At 40.4% G+C, this 17,297-nt stretch overlaps 1 long non-coding RNA gene across 1 annotated transcript; it reads right to left on the bottom strand.

Moving 5' to 3' along the window:
• Positions 1-4,164: 4,164 nt before the first annotated feature.
• On the bottom strand, positions 4,165-11,390 carry LOC120501733. Its single transcript, XR_005627385.1, has 3 exons — positions 9,795-11,390; positions 6,958-7,018; positions 4,165-6,118 (listed from the first exon to the last, which is right to left on the bottom strand). It is a non-coding gene; the product is annotated as an uncharacterized LOC120501733 (long non-coding RNA).
• Between the last annotated feature and the right edge of the window lie 5,907 nt (positions 11,391-17,297).

Below are 17,297 nucleotides of genomic sequence, written 5' to 3'. Positions count from 1 at the left end.
GTACTGGTCTGGAGAGACATAAAGGGAAGAGGACTATGCTAATGCAACTGGACGAGCCTCAAGCTAAATGATCATCCACTAAATAATATGTAATGAAGTCTTAAAACATCTGTTGATGATCAGGAGTACAGAGATTCTAGCAGAAAAGGGTGAAGACAGCTCTTCTTACCAGTGTTTATACTGGCCTGCATTAGGATCAATCAAATGTGCAGTGATACTTCACCCAACCAAGCCTATGGATTTAATGCTCATCTATGAAATACTCCACAAAGGAGACTGTTCTGTTGGTCTACTGCTAAACCACTCTTTATTGCCAATCTGAACCCACTCCTTAGAGTATATTTGTTGCTGCCCTTATAATTTCTTTTTGGGTTGTTGTGAATTTTCAGTATAATTTTCTTTAAACAAAAGAACACGTTATTCAGAAAGTGCCAAGCAGCATCTTTATAATGATTATGAAATCTCCTATAGAGCGTTTCCTGTTAATTTTCATAGTGTTTTGAAGAAAATTCTTTTGAAGGCTTTTATAGGCTCTTGTCCAACATATCTGGGGAGTCTGTTTTTCAACATCTAGTTTTACTCTTTAACATTTATTTATGGCCACTTCAGTGCCTTTAGCTTCCTAGGATTGTAAAATATTTTTTTAACCACCTTACTGATCTTAGATTTGCACAAATTTGGACAGAGGCCAGCTGATTCACTAGTAATTAAGGTATTGTTCCTAAAACAACTTCATTTACTGCTGGTGTTCTGCTTTGCAACGCTGTGTGTGAAGAGGTGCACAGAGCTGGCTCTGTTTGGGCTGCCTCCAGCTACACCAGATACTCTTTGTGCAGGGTACAGGCAGGAAGCTATAGAGGCTGCAGTTCACAGCAGAGATTGAAAACAGGACATGAATTACAGTGCAAGCTCCTTTCAGAAACCTTGTCATTTTTGTCACCTTTTTCCTCACTGTCTTTTTCTTTTTACTTCATTTTTATACGTGCTTATTTTTAAAGAATTCCAGTTGGTGTCATCTTTTTCCCCACCCCCTTAGCTGTGAGTGCTTGTTAGGGCTGCAACATAAGATTTAGGACAAACTGCAGTGATTTAGGCTTCTGGTACTTCCTGGCTACTTATAAAAGTCAAAGTAGCTGGGAACTTCTTCTATCTGCATTTACAGTGATGGGAGCAACTGTTTTTATGATGGATCCTCTTGAAATATAAATGGAAGTGTCCGTGTCTATTCCCTTGAGATCATGTCCTGTTTGCTGCTGCTTTTTGTTCTACATATTGTTCACGGTAATTATTCTGCTGGTGCATTAAAACTGGTTCTCCTTTGCCTTTCAACTCTGCCCATAACACACTGCTTTGTACACAGCTCATTATTTCTTTACATCTACTTCTGCAAAGGGACAGTGCTGTTTCAAATAGGGCAGGAATGGCTAAGCCCATCATCCAACTGCCCAGGTGTCCTCAAGACAGTGTGTCTTTCTGCAGGTCATAGTGCAGCTGACATCTGGCATCCCACACAGAAAGAGAGGATTCTTTGGGTGAAATGTTCTCAGTCAGTACATACTTAAAGGTAGCTGGAAATTGGAAGAATATGAGGGGTGTCCTGCTAAGTAGGACAACTGTCTGTAGGATATTCTGAAAGAAGGCCCTAAGAAAGAAAATTATGAAGTGAGAAACTGTTTGTGTAAAGGATAAATTGTTCAAAAATTAGGTATTGTTATTAGTTCTGAATTAGCTCCTCTGATGTTACATCAAGCCTTATTAGCCTTCTTTTAGCAAAAAACTGAGGTTGTTGCTTAACTTTCTGGAACAAGACATGAATTCCTGAATTCCATTGTTTTTCAGAGGCTGTGGTTTGATTCCCAGAACCAAAATGAATCTGATGCTTGAGCTGGCATATACCCTTAAAGCATTCCTAGATCAGGGTTCTGAAAAGAGAGGCTTTGGTTTCAAAACCTCTTCCACATTAATGGGTTCCTTATGTGTGATAATGGTGCAATTATGGGAGATGGAGAACCAGACTGAGCAGTTGCCCTTTCATGTTCATTGGAGGGGAAGGAGTAGATATTGGGGGTCATGGTGGGGGAAATTTGGCCTAAGGAGGAAAACAAAATCTTCTAACCATGTTACATGGCATCTACCATGTTAAGAAGGTTGTTTACAAGAGAACTCATTCAACAGCATCAAAATCTTGTGGCATCTTCCCATGCTGCTTGAATTTAAATCACATTCTGTTCCTGTCATGCTCATCTGCTCAATGCCTTCAAGGGACATTTGCAGAAAAAGCCCTGTTGCTTACTGGTTTTGGTTGACAGCAACTTGTGAGGCAGGTTGTGAGTGGTTACCAACACTGCTTTTATCTCCTGAGCACCGGAGTACTCAGTGCACAGTTGTTACTGATGGGGCTGGGCTGTGTAATTCCTGTTTTCTGTTTGTCATCACCTGTCAAGCAGTTGAATGCATCAATGAAAATTTGGCTCCAGCTGTACAAATTTATATGGGCTTATCATTGCCCCTACATGTGTTTGAATGACTGGCCATGAGTTCTGTACACGGCTGAGAAACACAAATGAACATGAGCTTCTCCTGGAAAGAATAAACTACTTGTACTATACAATGACATAACAGTAAGGATATCACAGAGATCAGCTTGGTTGGCACCATGTCCCTGGGCTATTCACCCTGACACACTGGGTTAATTAGCAAATTAGAACTGACATTTCATTTATCATTGTATCCAACTTCTTATCCAGAAATGGTGCTCCATGTACAGCAAGACCATTGACAAGTATTCATGTGCAAGAAGATCCAGAGCCAAAGCCAAAAAATGTTTTGTGTTCCTTTACACTCTGCCAAAAACTACAGGCTTCCCTTGCTGATACCTTCATGGTAGCAGTGTGGAAATGCCCAGCAAAGCTGGCAGGCCAAGGGTTTAGCATTCATAAGGCTGCAGATGTGTAAGTCTGGGACAGCTCTCTTTGTCAGTCCAGCCTGCACATGTGACTCCTTATTTGACTTGGCTGTTGGAGCAGTGTCAAAAAACATATCTTACCTCATAGGTGCCTATCAGAACTATCTAAATATGCTCTGGATTATGTATCCAGATTCAAAAGGACGGACTCCTGGATGGAAAATTTCAAAGCTATCCTTTTTTGTGACTGATACTGCTCCATCAGATGTAGTCTAATTAGTAGAAACTTGTCTTGGTTTCATGAAATGAAATCTCCAAATGGTTGTTTTCTCCCTTTAAAAAAAAAAATTTTAATCAGTTCTGTGTTTAAAATTATACTGGATGGAGGCAGAAAACTAGAGAACAGATAGCCAAAATCCAGTGTATATCAGCTTTAATGGCATACCCAAACTCCACAGACCAACACGGTGATTATATTAGATTGGGAAAATTCTTTTATCTGCCAGGATAAAAACTGCTAAGTTCCTGTCTTCTGAATCTATTTGGGGCACCAAATCTTCAATATTTTTTATGGAAAAAGCCCTGGAAGGTTGCTAAGCAGGTGGGCTTCAAATCTTGCCTTTTTTTAGGGGGCATCCTGAAAAGTAGAGCTGCCTTTCTCCTTTACTCAGCACTTAAGCTCTCTTGCAGGCTCAGAACAGTTGTGAGGCACAGGTATCCCCTGTGAACAGAGCAACTAATGCTCTCATTCAGAAAACAGATCTTGCAGTCTTGTTGCACAAGGGTGGAAGTAGCAGAGAAAAAATTCTCACTGGTTGTTATGTTTCATGTTGTTATGTTGCAATGCCATTCAGTGCCAAACCTTCTGTTCTTGTCACAAAGAAGCAAAATAATGTAGGTGAGAAACTTTGCTTATGAAAATCTGCACCGTCAGCCACCAGTATTTAATTTCCCTAGAATAGAAAAGTACTGCATAAGACTTTTTAATAAAGCCAAGGAAAGTCTTCCCTGGGAATCAAGGAAGATTTTTTGGGGTGATAACACAAGGCTACACCTCATGAGATGAAAAAGGAAAGATGTCCTTACAGGAATCACTTTGGGCTTTTTGAGGAACAAGTGGCATCAATCTGGGCAGAAAAGTCCATTAATTCTGAGTGAATACACCTAAACCCAAGAGTTTTTCTGAAGACGAGCCAACCAAATGAAGAAAATCAAACCATAAACTCTGTGAACTTTGTATGATGCTGAGATTTGTTTATCTATAACAAAATGGAGAAAAAAAGAGGCAGGAACACCTATCTGGTAACATGAACTTCAAAGTGCAAAATAAATATAAAGCTAAGAACCAGTCAAGCCCAGGAATCCAAAACAAAGTTTGTTCAAAACGTGAGCAGAGGCACAGCTGTCACAATGCTGACTTAGCATTCTTCAGGTTTCAAAGGAAAGTCAAGCCCATCAATATTTCCATATCCAAGTAAATCCATACCTAGTCTCAGCTGCAGACGCTGCTCCCATTCACCAGACAAAAGCACAGAATGTCAGTTGTCCTTAGAGATAAAAAAACCCCAACAAAACCAAATCAACCGAAAAACATGTGAATAATTGCACAGCGATATCATATTTCTGCCTGTTGTATAGAAACCAAATTGGACTTAAAAGTTGTCATAATTTCAGTTATGATTTGGAAAAGGGATTCCCAAGGAGAGTTTGTGAACCACCAGTCATCACAGCAATCCTCAGAACCACTGATAGTCCAGGCTTCTGACAAAATCTGCAGTCTGGCAATAATTCGTTGCTTTAATTTTTTAAATTATTACTGACTTGGAATATTTTTTCTGTCAATAATTTTTCATAAGAACAATTTTTTTTCTGCAGTCAGTTAAGTATTTCACTGAGTTTGATCCACAGCATGCAGTTCAGGGATCACATTCTTTTTTTTTGCTGCCTAATTGACTACTGCAAATTGCCTGCAGGAAACTTATAGAAATAACACAGGTTTTTCACAGGTGAGTAATGCTTTACCTGAAGAAAACAGGCTTTATTTTGCACTGTGTATGTAATTTATTTTAAAAAAATGAGTGAAAGTCTACAGAGTGTATTTCCAAAATGTTAATATGCTGACAGATCAGTAAATACAAGAGTTGAGCAAAGAGAATTTGAGCGATTCACTCCATTTAACTGGAAAGAGAATTTGCTCCCTGAGTCTCTTTGAAGTTAGAGGTCAGTGGGGTTATTTTCCACAGGCTTGCTGAGACATGAAGGAGGACAGGTGTTTCCATGGCTGGCCAGACTAACAGTGGCAGGAAGGATGGAACCACGCTACATTGACTTTATCTTAGCTCACCAAAACAAGGTTTCAGCTGTGGTTTTGAAGAAGCAGAAAGCTTGAATGGCCAGAGGCAGCAGCAGCTGATGAGAGCAGAGCAGAGAGCAGCCTGCTGTGAGATGGATGGATGGATGGATGGATGGATGGATGGATGGATGGATGGATGGATGGATGGATGGATATGTGGGGCTGTCTCCAGTAGAATCCCATAAAACTCTGGCTGTGACAGACACCTGTGGGCTCCCAGCTGTCAGAAAGGTTCATGCCACTTGTGAAAGCTTAGCACAGGAAGGACAAAACCCCAAAGAGGAGCCACTCTTGGGCACCAAAAAAAAAAGCCAGTCTCCCTCACTGCTGCCTTCATCCTCACTTCAGTTCATCACTATGGCAGTCTTGGCATGGGAGGCTGTTACAGTGCAAGACTTGGAATTAATTCCCCTCTCAGCTCCCATTCTTGCTCCTTGTTGCTGTTTCCAGTGTCTTCCTGACAACACTTAGCTTGGTAAAGTAGCACAACTGCTCTATAAATCTCAGGTACAGCTCTGCTGTCTGCAATTTAGACCAAATGGCAGCTCAAAATCTGGCAATTCCCTGCAGCCTGACTGCAGGAGGACTCCAACTTCTCCTGTCTTTGGTGGATTAAAATCAGTGGGAGGTAATTATTGTTATTTTTAGCAGAAGGCTAAAGTACAGGAACCATAAACTGGCTGGAAAAGTCTGAAGTGTGGAAAATCTGAAATTATTGAAAGGCTTGTTTCCAGTCTCCAGTTATTATCATAAAGCAGCAAAATGTGATTCTCTATCACTGAAGTTTTCTTACTGACTTGTCTGCCACATTTCTGCTGGCATCTCTCAGCACACGTGTCCTTGATCCAGCATTTGTATCTCTGATTCAAATAGCAACAAAGGAATGCAAGTATTTCAAATTTGAATTAGTTTGGATTGAATGTGAATTTTTGAATACTTCTGGACAGATTGCCTTCTAAAAGAAGCAACATAGAAACAAGAAGGAAAAAAAAACAAACATCCCCCCACCTTTTAAATTCAGTTTTCTGCACTGAGGTGGTTGTCTATCTTCCATCCCACTCCCCCAGTCACCCTGTGCATTTACTCTAGTATTTGTAGCACCACTTTGAGAGTAAGGTCCTTATGATTTTGCTTTGTGGAAAACTACATGCCAGCTTTAAAGCTTCTACAGTAAGTTTTTATTTATGAGTCATTTGTACCAAAACCAGACGCTTTTGGAACTGAATGCTGCCCAGTTAGGACATTTAAGGAAAACAAAAATGAAAATTTAATATTATAACTTTTTAAAGTTCCTTATAATGATCTGACAGCAGGAAAGCCCCTGCCTCACATGACATCTAGAATTTCATATTTTGTCATATACTCACCTAACTATATTACCACTGCCACATGTGGTAATTTGTATTTAGGCAGCATATCTGCACTTCTGCAACAGCTCAGGCATTATTATACTTGCTGTTTTAAAACAGGTGATACCAAGAACATTTTTGGAGCAGTCACCCTTTGGCCACATGTCCACACGTGCTGGTGTAGGGCAAAGGTTTGGTCAGCTGGAGCTCACACCTTCTGCTCTACCCTTACCTACTGGGGACCTCAAAGAACTTTTTTCCTGCTGGTCTGGGTTGCTCTCTCTCCTTCTCTCTTGCCATGATGGGTATATGACCAGAGCAAGTGATGGAAAGGATGAAAAAGTTCATACCTGCAACACACAGGGTTCCACTTTTTCCTTGAGCCTTTCTCACCATGTGGCAAAACATCTTCTACACAGAGGAGAAAAGGAATGAACACAATAATCAGCAGAACTTTGTCAATCAGAAATGCTTTCCAGTGTGCAATCCAAGCCATGCTTTTGCAAGGACAAGCCTTTTTTTTTCTGTAAGGGTGCTGGTTAATAAGCAGTTGTTGCAGATCTTAGACTGATGGTGTTAATAAAGACTAAAAAGACTGGAAGCTTTTAAAATAGGGAAAATCACATGACATGAATGGCACAAATTTCCATCTCTGGTAGAGTTCAAGGCCAGGCTGGGTGGGGCTGTCAGCAACCTGGTCTAGTGAAAGGTATCCCTGCCCACAGCAGGGGCAGTGGAACTGGGTGATCTTAAAGGTTCCATGCAACACAAACCATTCTGTGATTCTGTGACTTGATATTTCCTATATGCATGTTTTAAATATGGGACAAAGTCTGGGCTCTCTTGATCATTCACTTCCTCTTTGGTAATAAGATGCTTCTGGATTAAGTGTGAATTATTGTAAAAACATATGCAGAACAAATATGAGTGTCTCTACTCCTATTTTTTAATTTAAGACAGGATTGGGATGAAAAAGAAAGCCAAACCAACTCACAGTATAGCATAAAGAGAAAAAAAATACATAATATCTTCATTAAAGTGATATTAGCAGCTTTACACAAATATTTCTGACTGACCATAAGGATTTTTTAAAGGGAATGTGATAAAAATATTCTGAAAGGAATATGACAAAAATAATTGCTTTATAGTTTCATATGTATCAATTACACTTCCTTGCAAGTAGCTTTAAGTCTTTCAAACCCAGAAAACTGGTTAAAAAGTGGGTTTTTTTCCCAGAGCTTTCCATTAAACTTTTCCATCAAATGTTTGAAACTCACTGAACACAAAATAGCTGCACAAACATAGATGAACAATCTTCACAGTTGTGGAACTCAAGTTATTGCCCCTATGGTGCTCAGACAAATGATGCACAGTCATTATGACACTTGTTTTGGTAGACCTCTTGTTTGTTTGTGTGTTTTGTTATAAGGGAAGCATGAATTTTTCACATCTCCATGGTTCCACCTAACCAATTTGAGAAAATTTCCTACCATATAGGGCATATGTCACCATTTCTGTGTTTAATTATTTGCTACTCTCTTTCCTCATCAGGAATCCAAGTTACTAACCATGTCAGATGGAAAAGTACAAGTTTACTGACAGCTGCAACTGAGTTTTGTCTCTGAGGAAATGCAGTTCTAACACTTTGCCTCAAATGCTTGCCTATATATTTGGAGATGGCCAAGATACACAATTTATACCGTTCAGGCACTCTCCAGACATTCAAAGTGGAATAGAATTTTCTTTAATCCTAAATTTGCCCATTTTTCCACTTCACCAGCCAAAAAAATGTGTTTAGAGGATGCATTGCAGGTACCTGTGGTAATTGGATATATTTATCAGGGCATCAGATGTTGCACCTTTTTATTGCTCTGTCAGAAAAAACGTTTCCTTTTATTACAATTGGAGTTTTCAGTTTTCTGTCAAGGAACCCCTAATGTGTTTAGAGGATGCATTGCAGGTACCTGTGGTAATTGGATATATTTATCAGGGCATCAGATGTTGCACATTTTTTTGCTCTGTCAGAAAAATATTTCCTTTTATTACAATTGGAGTTTTCATTTTTCTGTCAAGGAACCCCACCAATATTCAGACAGCCTTTCGGGGCGTACTACTAGTGCCAGAAAATAAAGTTTTACCAGACCTCTTCCCACCATCTAGTTTATATGCATCACTGCCTATTTTTTATTAGGTGTTATTTGGTGTCTTTTCCACACCATCCCTCCTCACACAAGAAGAATGAGTCAACCCTTTTCTCACAGTCTCTGCTGCATATACGTATTACAGTTTCAAGCCAAAACTGGGCTTTGAGACCATTATGCGTTTTTTCCCCTAAAAATGCAAGCTGTAAATTGTCAGTTTTAAAGCTACCTGTGCAACAGTATAACCTGAGCTTCCTCTGCAAGTGCAGTGCCATTTGTGTTTTATTTTGCAGTTACGCTCCATATTCCCATAGGGAAGCTCCAATTTTGTTATCTTTCCTGGGTGGTGGTGCAGGGCAGCCATTACTTCCACCATTCTTGGACATGGTGTTTTGATGCTTTTAAGTTGAGGGGAGCTCAGCAGAAAATGTTGTACCAGAAAGGGGCAGGGAAATCCCTGCTGTGGGCTGCTGCACAGGTCCTGTCCCCCTCTCCCTCTTGCTGCTGTGGTGCAAGGCTGGGGGATACCAGGGGCACTGTCCTCACTGCACAAAGGGAAAAGTGGAGCTTGCAAAGATTTTACTGAAGATTGTAAAGTTCTGGTGGGGCTGGACCTTTCTTGGAGGAGAGATATAACTGAGGAGGCCAATCACCAGTCTTGAAATTCTTGAAGAAAACCCTCTGGTCTGATTTTCTAGCTTGGCCCCCTCCACACAACAAGCATGCCTGGTGATCAATGTGCAATGACTCGGTGTTCCCTGGAGTGGAATGTGAATTGCAAAGTCAACTTCACTTCAAACCTACCTCACCACTATGGATCTGGACTTCTGGCTCAGTGTCTGGACCCTGCTTGCTCTCCTCCTGCATGGTCTGAATTGTTTTTCCCCCTAACTTTCTCAAGAAAGAATTTTGAATCAGAAGTTTCAGAAACAAGTCATCCCAAGTAGGGCACCTGGTCTGGAATATTTCATCCCAATGATTGGAACATGGCAGGTCTAAAAATCTGCTTTAAGTGGGTCTGAAATTTTTATAAATACTTTTCTGACCTTTTGCAGGAAATGGATGCAGGGGATGAAGAGAAGCATAGAAAGAGGGGACTAGGCAAGTCAGTGAGGCATCAAGAAGGAGCTGGAGGAAGCAAGAGGAACAGGTCAGTCTTTCCTCTCCAGGGGCTCCAGTCATTCCTGTGAAAGAAAAAAGAATTGAAAATTGACTCAAGCTGCTGCAATTCAGATTCAGATGCACCACCACAGTGTAAGAGCTGGCAGGAACTGAAAGTGGCATTTTGACCAGCTCTGTCAGAGCTGACATTCTTTTGGGGAGTAAGGATAAAAGCTCTGGTTTAGAGACCTAAATATTATTCTTGCTATTGCCATGGGACTCTTTATGCACATTAGTGTCATGATGAAAGGGTTTAGAAGGAATGAAAACGTGACAGCCTGTAAGACAGAACACTAGGGGTAGCAGAAATGAAAGAGACTCTTAAGTCAGACCCCGAACTTCAGTCTTTGTTTAATCTGTGACTCATTTAACTATGGGGAAAAGGAAGCATTTGCTCGTGCTGTATTCTTTATCTTTTACTGAAAAAACTTCTACATATAAGACACAAAACCCACAGAGAAACACTGAGAAATATTAGCACTGGTGTTTCTCATATTTGCAGTCAACTATAAATTCAATTTGTAAGTGTGTCATCTTGGGAGTAAAATGGAGCTGACAGTGGTTAAAGCAGCAGTAACCTTCCCCTCCTCATACACTACAACCAAGAACTGGAGATGTCCCTCCTTGAAAATCAAACAATTTCAAAAATACTGAATTTACTGGGTCTTGTTCAACAATTTTTTTTGTGATTTTTGTTGTTGTTTTGTTTTTCCCCGTTTCTTCCTTCCTTGTTTTACATGCAGCACAGAAAATTTACAAAGAAAATTACAGGTGGCTTCTTGAGAATAATGATCCCGGAGAAGAGGAAAGGGACAGCAGCCCTAGGATGTTTTATATTTATAAATCCTAACTAAGAGGCTTCTGTTCCCTCTCATGCAACTTTACAAAGCTGTCTTGTCTTGAAAACAACAACCAAACCACAAAATTATTCTGCTACTGCTTTCCCAACACTACCATGAAATAATTCAGATATTGAACACTCTTTGGGTCTTACTTATTTTCTTTTTACTTGTGTTTTTTTAAAGAACAATTTCTGTAAGGCTGACCTAACATATCTGTGATTTCTTCTGGGAATCTTCAATGGAGGAGAAAAGCTTTTATGTGGTTTTGCCTTCCCCATTTCTTCTTTCCTGATCTAGAACCATCCAGTCTTGGCTCGTGCCTTAAGGCAAACAGAACAAAGCCCTAACTGCAGTGTGATGGTGTCAGTGATTTTACAGAAGGTTTCATCACAATGTACCCCCTTCTTCCCAAATCTTGAATAAAAAAACCACTGTAAACCAAAGGAAAAACCACTTCAGAGCAAGGTGAGGAGAAGCCAGAAAATGGTTTGTGATGGCAGGAATTATGGAGAATAGTAATGTGTATTGCCATCCCTCCCTGGCTTAATGAACTTCAACTGAGTATTGTTAAAGACCCTTGGGACAGCAGAAGAGATTTTCTGATCTCTGAAAACACCAAAGAAGTTTACTGGGAGTGGTTTCCATTAAATTACCAGCTGCTATAGTTAAAAACCAAACCTGCCATAATCTATTTTTTTAATTCTTTGTTTTTAAAGAAAAAGAGTAGTCCTTGTAGACAAAAACCTCATGTAGGTCACTAAGGTTGCAAAAAATACTGTGTAAATGCTGTCATAAAACCAAAAAAAGCAAAATTATTCTGCCGTGAATAACATGCGGTTACCATTTGTTTACAATTTAGTCCAGCTATCAAAACAAGCTAAACATTTTGCTAAACAGTTCACAGTCATTTTACAAAGAACACAGATTAGGGGAGGTAACTGCAGGGTTGGCTCTGCTGGTGTCAGCAGAGCTGCTGGAGCTGTGCTCCCTGAGCCTGGGCATCAGACAAGGCACGCAGGCTGATTGCATTTCTGCTCACTGCAGCCACCCTAACATCCTAAAGGAAAAGAAAGAAGTGCCACAAATTAACTCCCTCTTCTTTTCATTTCATTCTTTACAAAAGAAAGGATTTAGAAAGAGGAGTGGGGTCTGGGGTTGACAACACATCATTTTTCTTAGTACACAGATGACTTAAGACAAGCAAATGCAATTTGTCTGGAGGATAAACAGGGAAATGTTTTGCACGAAAGAGCTGTTGGAAGTGATGTGCAGAAGGGGAATGTCTGGTTGCCTGTGGAGGCTGAAGGGAGGCCTGCTTCAAAGCCAAGTTTCAAATATCATCTGTTTTCACTATAACACTATGTAACAAAACAAGCCTCAGTAAAGTGTTCATATAAATGGGGGAGAACTTAATTGTTTTGCTTTTTTTCACTGTCATTTCTTCTCTGATTCAGAAAGATGTTTGAAGGAATTTTGTTTGCTTGGATCTTGAACATAAATAAAGAATGTGCACTGCTCAGGAACAGATGAAGTGTTACAAATTGGAACTGAAAATATAAACACATTGGGAAGCTAGGAGTGTGAATGTGAGAATGTGTATGTGTGGATGCGTTTTCTTTGTGACGTGAAAGAGCTCATGTAATAAAAACTTTCAAAATCTGATGATAAATATTCTGTCCATAATGAAGTTAAGTATCAATTAATGCTTTTTTTTTCTCCATAGTTCACTCTGTTTGCTTATGTAGCAAGAGAGAAAAAGATCAAGCAAAACTATTAAGTAAAGACTGCCACTAAAGTGAATTTGCTATGCAAATCTAGAATCAGAAATGCTGTCTATCCTCTAGCTAAGCTGAGGTGCATTGAAGAAAGGACATGAAATGCACTGGTGGTGACTGACAGATACAAAACCTGGAACAGCTATGCAAATGACTGCTGATCCTAAATTTCTCTTGTATGACAGGGCATTCCCCTTGGCAGGTGATTCCTGTGTGATAAGGAGTCTCCCACAGCGAAGATACATGCTGGAAAATGGCCAAAATATGGCATCCAAAATGGCATGGCTGCTACCTCAGTTGATTGTGTGACATTAATTGTGGCTCTAGCTGTGTGCTCAGTGTGTGAGTGCAATGGTAGGTGAGCTGCCCAACAGAGACACACTGAAAACTAACACACACACACACAAAACCATAACCTCTTTTCAGAAAGGAAGCCCTTCTGGGGAAGGTGGGGCTCAAGGCTCCTGAAGTCCAGTTTTTGGGTCAGCAGAGCCCCACTGTGTGGCAAAGCCTGCTCCTGACAGCCTGTCCATTCATTACTTATCACACTGTCCCAGCAAAGGCATCTGACAAAAGAATCCAGTGTCAAATATTTGGGCAAGATTGAGCAATTCAGCCCCCGGGAGAGGTGAGATTAGCAACACGGGGAGCAGCAGCCAGCTGGGGCCTGCCACGGGGAGCTGTGTTTGGTGCTGCTGGTGGCTGAGGCTCATTGCAACGCCGGGACACCCTGTGGAGAGCAACAGCATGTGATGGAGCGAAGGGATGGATGCCCAGGAGGGACAGGGCCTGGAAAAAACAGCTAGTGCAGGGTGGGCTGCTGTGTGTGACGATATAGACACATAACAGAAATGGAAAACAACATCCCTAACAGCAGAAAGACAAGTTCGGTTATGCAACACGCTCTGTTTATACGGCAAAAGGAAAGTTTGTACTCCCACCTGATTTCCTGAGGAATGCCTTACACAACACCAGCACAACATGGTCCACTTGTAACATATAAAGCACAATAAAGAGGACAACATAAATAATTCCCAAAGAGAACTGTCCTATTGTTCCTGTCCTCTCTGCCAAGGCTCCAGTCACCACAAAAGCATGGCATCTCTCCTGATCCAAGCTGGTCACATTTTGAAATGTTTTCTGGTAACTGTATACTTAGAGCAAGAAGTTCAGGGAAATGAACAGAATTTGACTTGCTAGGAAGCTTGAGCATGTGCCTGACTGGCTTTGGTTTCTAAGATGCAAGTTCACCTGTGCATTTCCTACAGCAGGGTCCACACTGCCTCATGCTCATAAAACATTACAGGAGGCCCTGGAAAAAAGGAAGCTCTGTTTACTGCACCTCGGGGTCTCTCTGCTAGTCAGACCTCACTGACCATGAAGCAGTGCTGTGGTGTTCTGCTGACTGACACATGGCTTGAATAAAGAAAATCCAGGTGACCATCCTGTATTTGGGTTTAGGGCTGTAACCAGAGGGGATTAAAGGCTTCTGTTGAGAGGGCACAGTCTCAGGGAAAAAGCATGAATGGGGTACTGGGTAACACCTCTTTGTGGCATGGACCACTCGGGGTATAAGAAGGCTTCAGCTAAGGATGCTTCAGCTCAAATGCTGTTACACCATCTCTCCTTTTTACTTGGTTATTTTTTTTTATCAAATCCATAAGAACCCCACTCTTTGGGATGCCTTCCTCTAATCCCTACACAAATGTGATTGAAACTAGCCAACAGGTTCTGAAAGTTGAGGGGAACTAAGGACAGATGTGTATAAAGTGATGGTTTTTCCACACTAAATCAAGCTAAACACTTTTCACAATTAAAATATGCAGAAAGCATCACAGAGTTATCCTGTAAAATGGAAGAGGTCAAAAGACAGCTTGGTTACAAGTATGGTAATAGGCCAGCTCAAGAATGATTGAAGAGCAAAGATGCCAGGAGGCTGAAAGAACAGCAACAAAGCCTCACATTTACAACAGAAGAGGAAGCAAATAAAAAAGCCAAGTAAGAGGCAGGAAGAAGCTACAGTAACAAAAATACTTCTAATAAACTCCCACCCATGATATTCTAACTGAATTCAGCTGTTTTGAAATTATCTCCTTAACATATGCTTTTGTGCAGGCAAGCTTCTAACATCAATTTCCTAAACAACACATGATAAAGCATTATGAACCATTTTTCACCTAATCCATTTTTTACAAAAATACTGGCTGTCCCCTGAGGGAAAAGCAAATGATGAAACAGCTGAGAAAAAGACAACTCATTTTCTCAGTTTATTTCCCTCCCTACTTCTGATCTACTTTAAAAATAGGTCAGCTGGATCCAGAAGACCAAAGGATCGTCTCAGCACACAGAACTGTTCTTTTTCAAAGAGTTGTTGGGAAATAGTAAAGAGAAATCAATACTGCACGATGTTAATTGTGAACAGTTTGGGTCTCACTGAGGAAGGATTCCCCAGGTCCTGGACTGCCATATAGGAAATCACACCAAGATTATGCAATCTGCTGGGAGCATGGAGTCAACTGGACACTAGAGATCGTTGCTTGAAAGCAAAAAGGATCATCACAGTTCTTAGGAGAGCTATTATTTAAAACAGGCCTTGGAAGTTTATGTCCAGTGTCCAATTCTTCACAGCAGGTTGGTTCACGTGTACTCAACTTCTCAACACTACAAGTGACTTTAAGGATAAGATTTACAAAACAGTTAATGGTAATCACCTATAAAAAACCTGTTCATATAAATGTCAAAAATTACTCTCAGATCCCTTTGTTCTGCCTTGTGTTTTCAGCACTTGGAGACATGCTCCTTCCAGTGAAAGACGGGGCTAGCATTTACTTTACTGCAACTTCTGATTCCACAGACCAGGGCAGGAGGCCATAATGAAACCCAGGAAGGGATTTCTAGTCCACATTCTAGAATATACAAGAGCTTGAGAGGCAAAGGGTGTACTACCTAAATCAGAGAATACTATTATTTACTATTTCATTCCTTCAGGGAGAGGGCACCAGTTTTGAAATCTGAAGCAAAGAAAACCAACTGTCTGCAAAGTGAATGTTTATTCAGAATTTTCCTTTCCACCCATTAACCTGAAAATGGGAAATATACTGAATGAGAAAATAATCCATTAGTTTAAGGTCAAGACACAGATCTAATGTTTTTTCTTTTTAAAGCAAATAAAACAGAGTGCTTTGTGCTGCATCTGTCCTCACCCAATGACGTGCATTTTATTTTCTGGCTATTCAGACTTGTTTCTTCAGAATGTGACATAACCTATGCTAGGCCTGTTGCTGTCACTCACTTTTTGTATGGCATGAGGAATATTATTTGAATTTTCTGCTTCGTTACTCTCGTAATGAACAAGCCCATGGAACTCCCTTAAAAAAATATTGTATTAGCAAAGTTAGTGAATCAAACACTAGGCAGGAATATCCACAGCTTCCCAAATTAATTAAATTATTTTTGGAAGCACCAACAAACTTGCAATTTCGTACTGAACATCAGTCTCTGCTCTTGGCTAGAGTGCAGTCTTGGTGGCAGGAAAAGGGACTGCAGGAACACTGTGGTGCTCTTCACATCTTCCCTTAAGGCACTCAGCACTGACTTTTAGCACAGACACAACTGCAGAGTTAAGCAAGAAGGGCCCCAGCCAATGTGGCACTTCCTGCCTGGCCTGTGCTCTGCAAAGTGCCCTGAATGGAGACCCCATCACATGAAGCATCAGGAGAGTAACACTTTGGACACCAGTGCAGGCATTTCAGACAGCAGGATGCCAAATTTTCAGAATAAGAAAATACACATCCCGTTCTGCAGACAAACTCATTGTAGGACTGTTACCTCTGTCTGGCTTTTCAGAGAGAAAACGATCTCCAGACAGATTGAGCCCACTATGAATATAAGTTTCTTGCTATGTAACACTATGGAAAGCAAAACTGACCTGATCACACACAGCTCAAAGTGCTGATTTTAGTGATATTCTCTTTTTCCAAGTACAGACTATAGTTTGTTATATTTTTTTTTTCACAGAACGTCAAACTATACACTTACTCACTGGTGTAAATAACACACACTGGAAAGAAAAACAAGAGAGAGGAAGAGACTCAGCTTGGAAAAAGAACCACCAATTTTCATTTCAAATGTAGCTGAACAGAAGACTTGAGAGGGAACAGATTAATGATTACAACTGCTAAACCAGGACTTCACTATAAAGTTATCATGTCCAGATGTTGCTTTTGCCTTTGACAGGTTTTGAGGTTTTACTTACAAAAATAGACATGCATCTAGTCTAAGAGCATCTACATGCATTTAAAATGCCTGTAATAGCATTAAGAAACTGACCTTTATGCATTCTGCACTCCCATTCACCTGCAGAATGAGGAATATTGTGATGGGGTTAAAAATGTTTGCTTAAACAAAGAATATATAGTTTACCAGTAGTACATAATTAGTATTAACAGATGCATTCAGTGGTTATTCCACCAACACTCTGCAGCAGTTTTTATGCCTACAAGTTGTAATACTGCCCCAGATGATGAGTTCAAATCTGTGTAAAATTGGTGTATATTAGATGTGTATTACTGACACTTCTTAATGGGTACCGTATCTTTTAAAACTTCATTGCTGTTGGAAGCTTTTAAAAATAAAAACTTCTTAAAAATGGACTTTATCCCTTGAAAGTATTACATATATCTGATTACCGTGCTGCCAAGCTGAAATACTCCCTCCATCTTCTATTCCAAAACAGATGGCAAATAACGAGCGCCTTGGAATATTCTCCGCT

This window comes from Passer montanus, unplaced genomic scaffold (assembly GCF_014805655.1).
Source record: "Passer montanus isolate IOZ18808 unplaced genomic scaffold, ASM1480565v1 scaffold20, whole genome shotgun sequence".
In the NCBI taxonomy this organism is placed as follows: domain Eukaryota; kingdom Metazoa; phylum Chordata; class Aves; order Passeriformes; family Passeridae; genus Passer; species Passer montanus.
The sequence above is the reverse complement of the archived record's forward strand: the minus strand, read 5'-3'. Positions and strand labels throughout refer to the sequence as shown.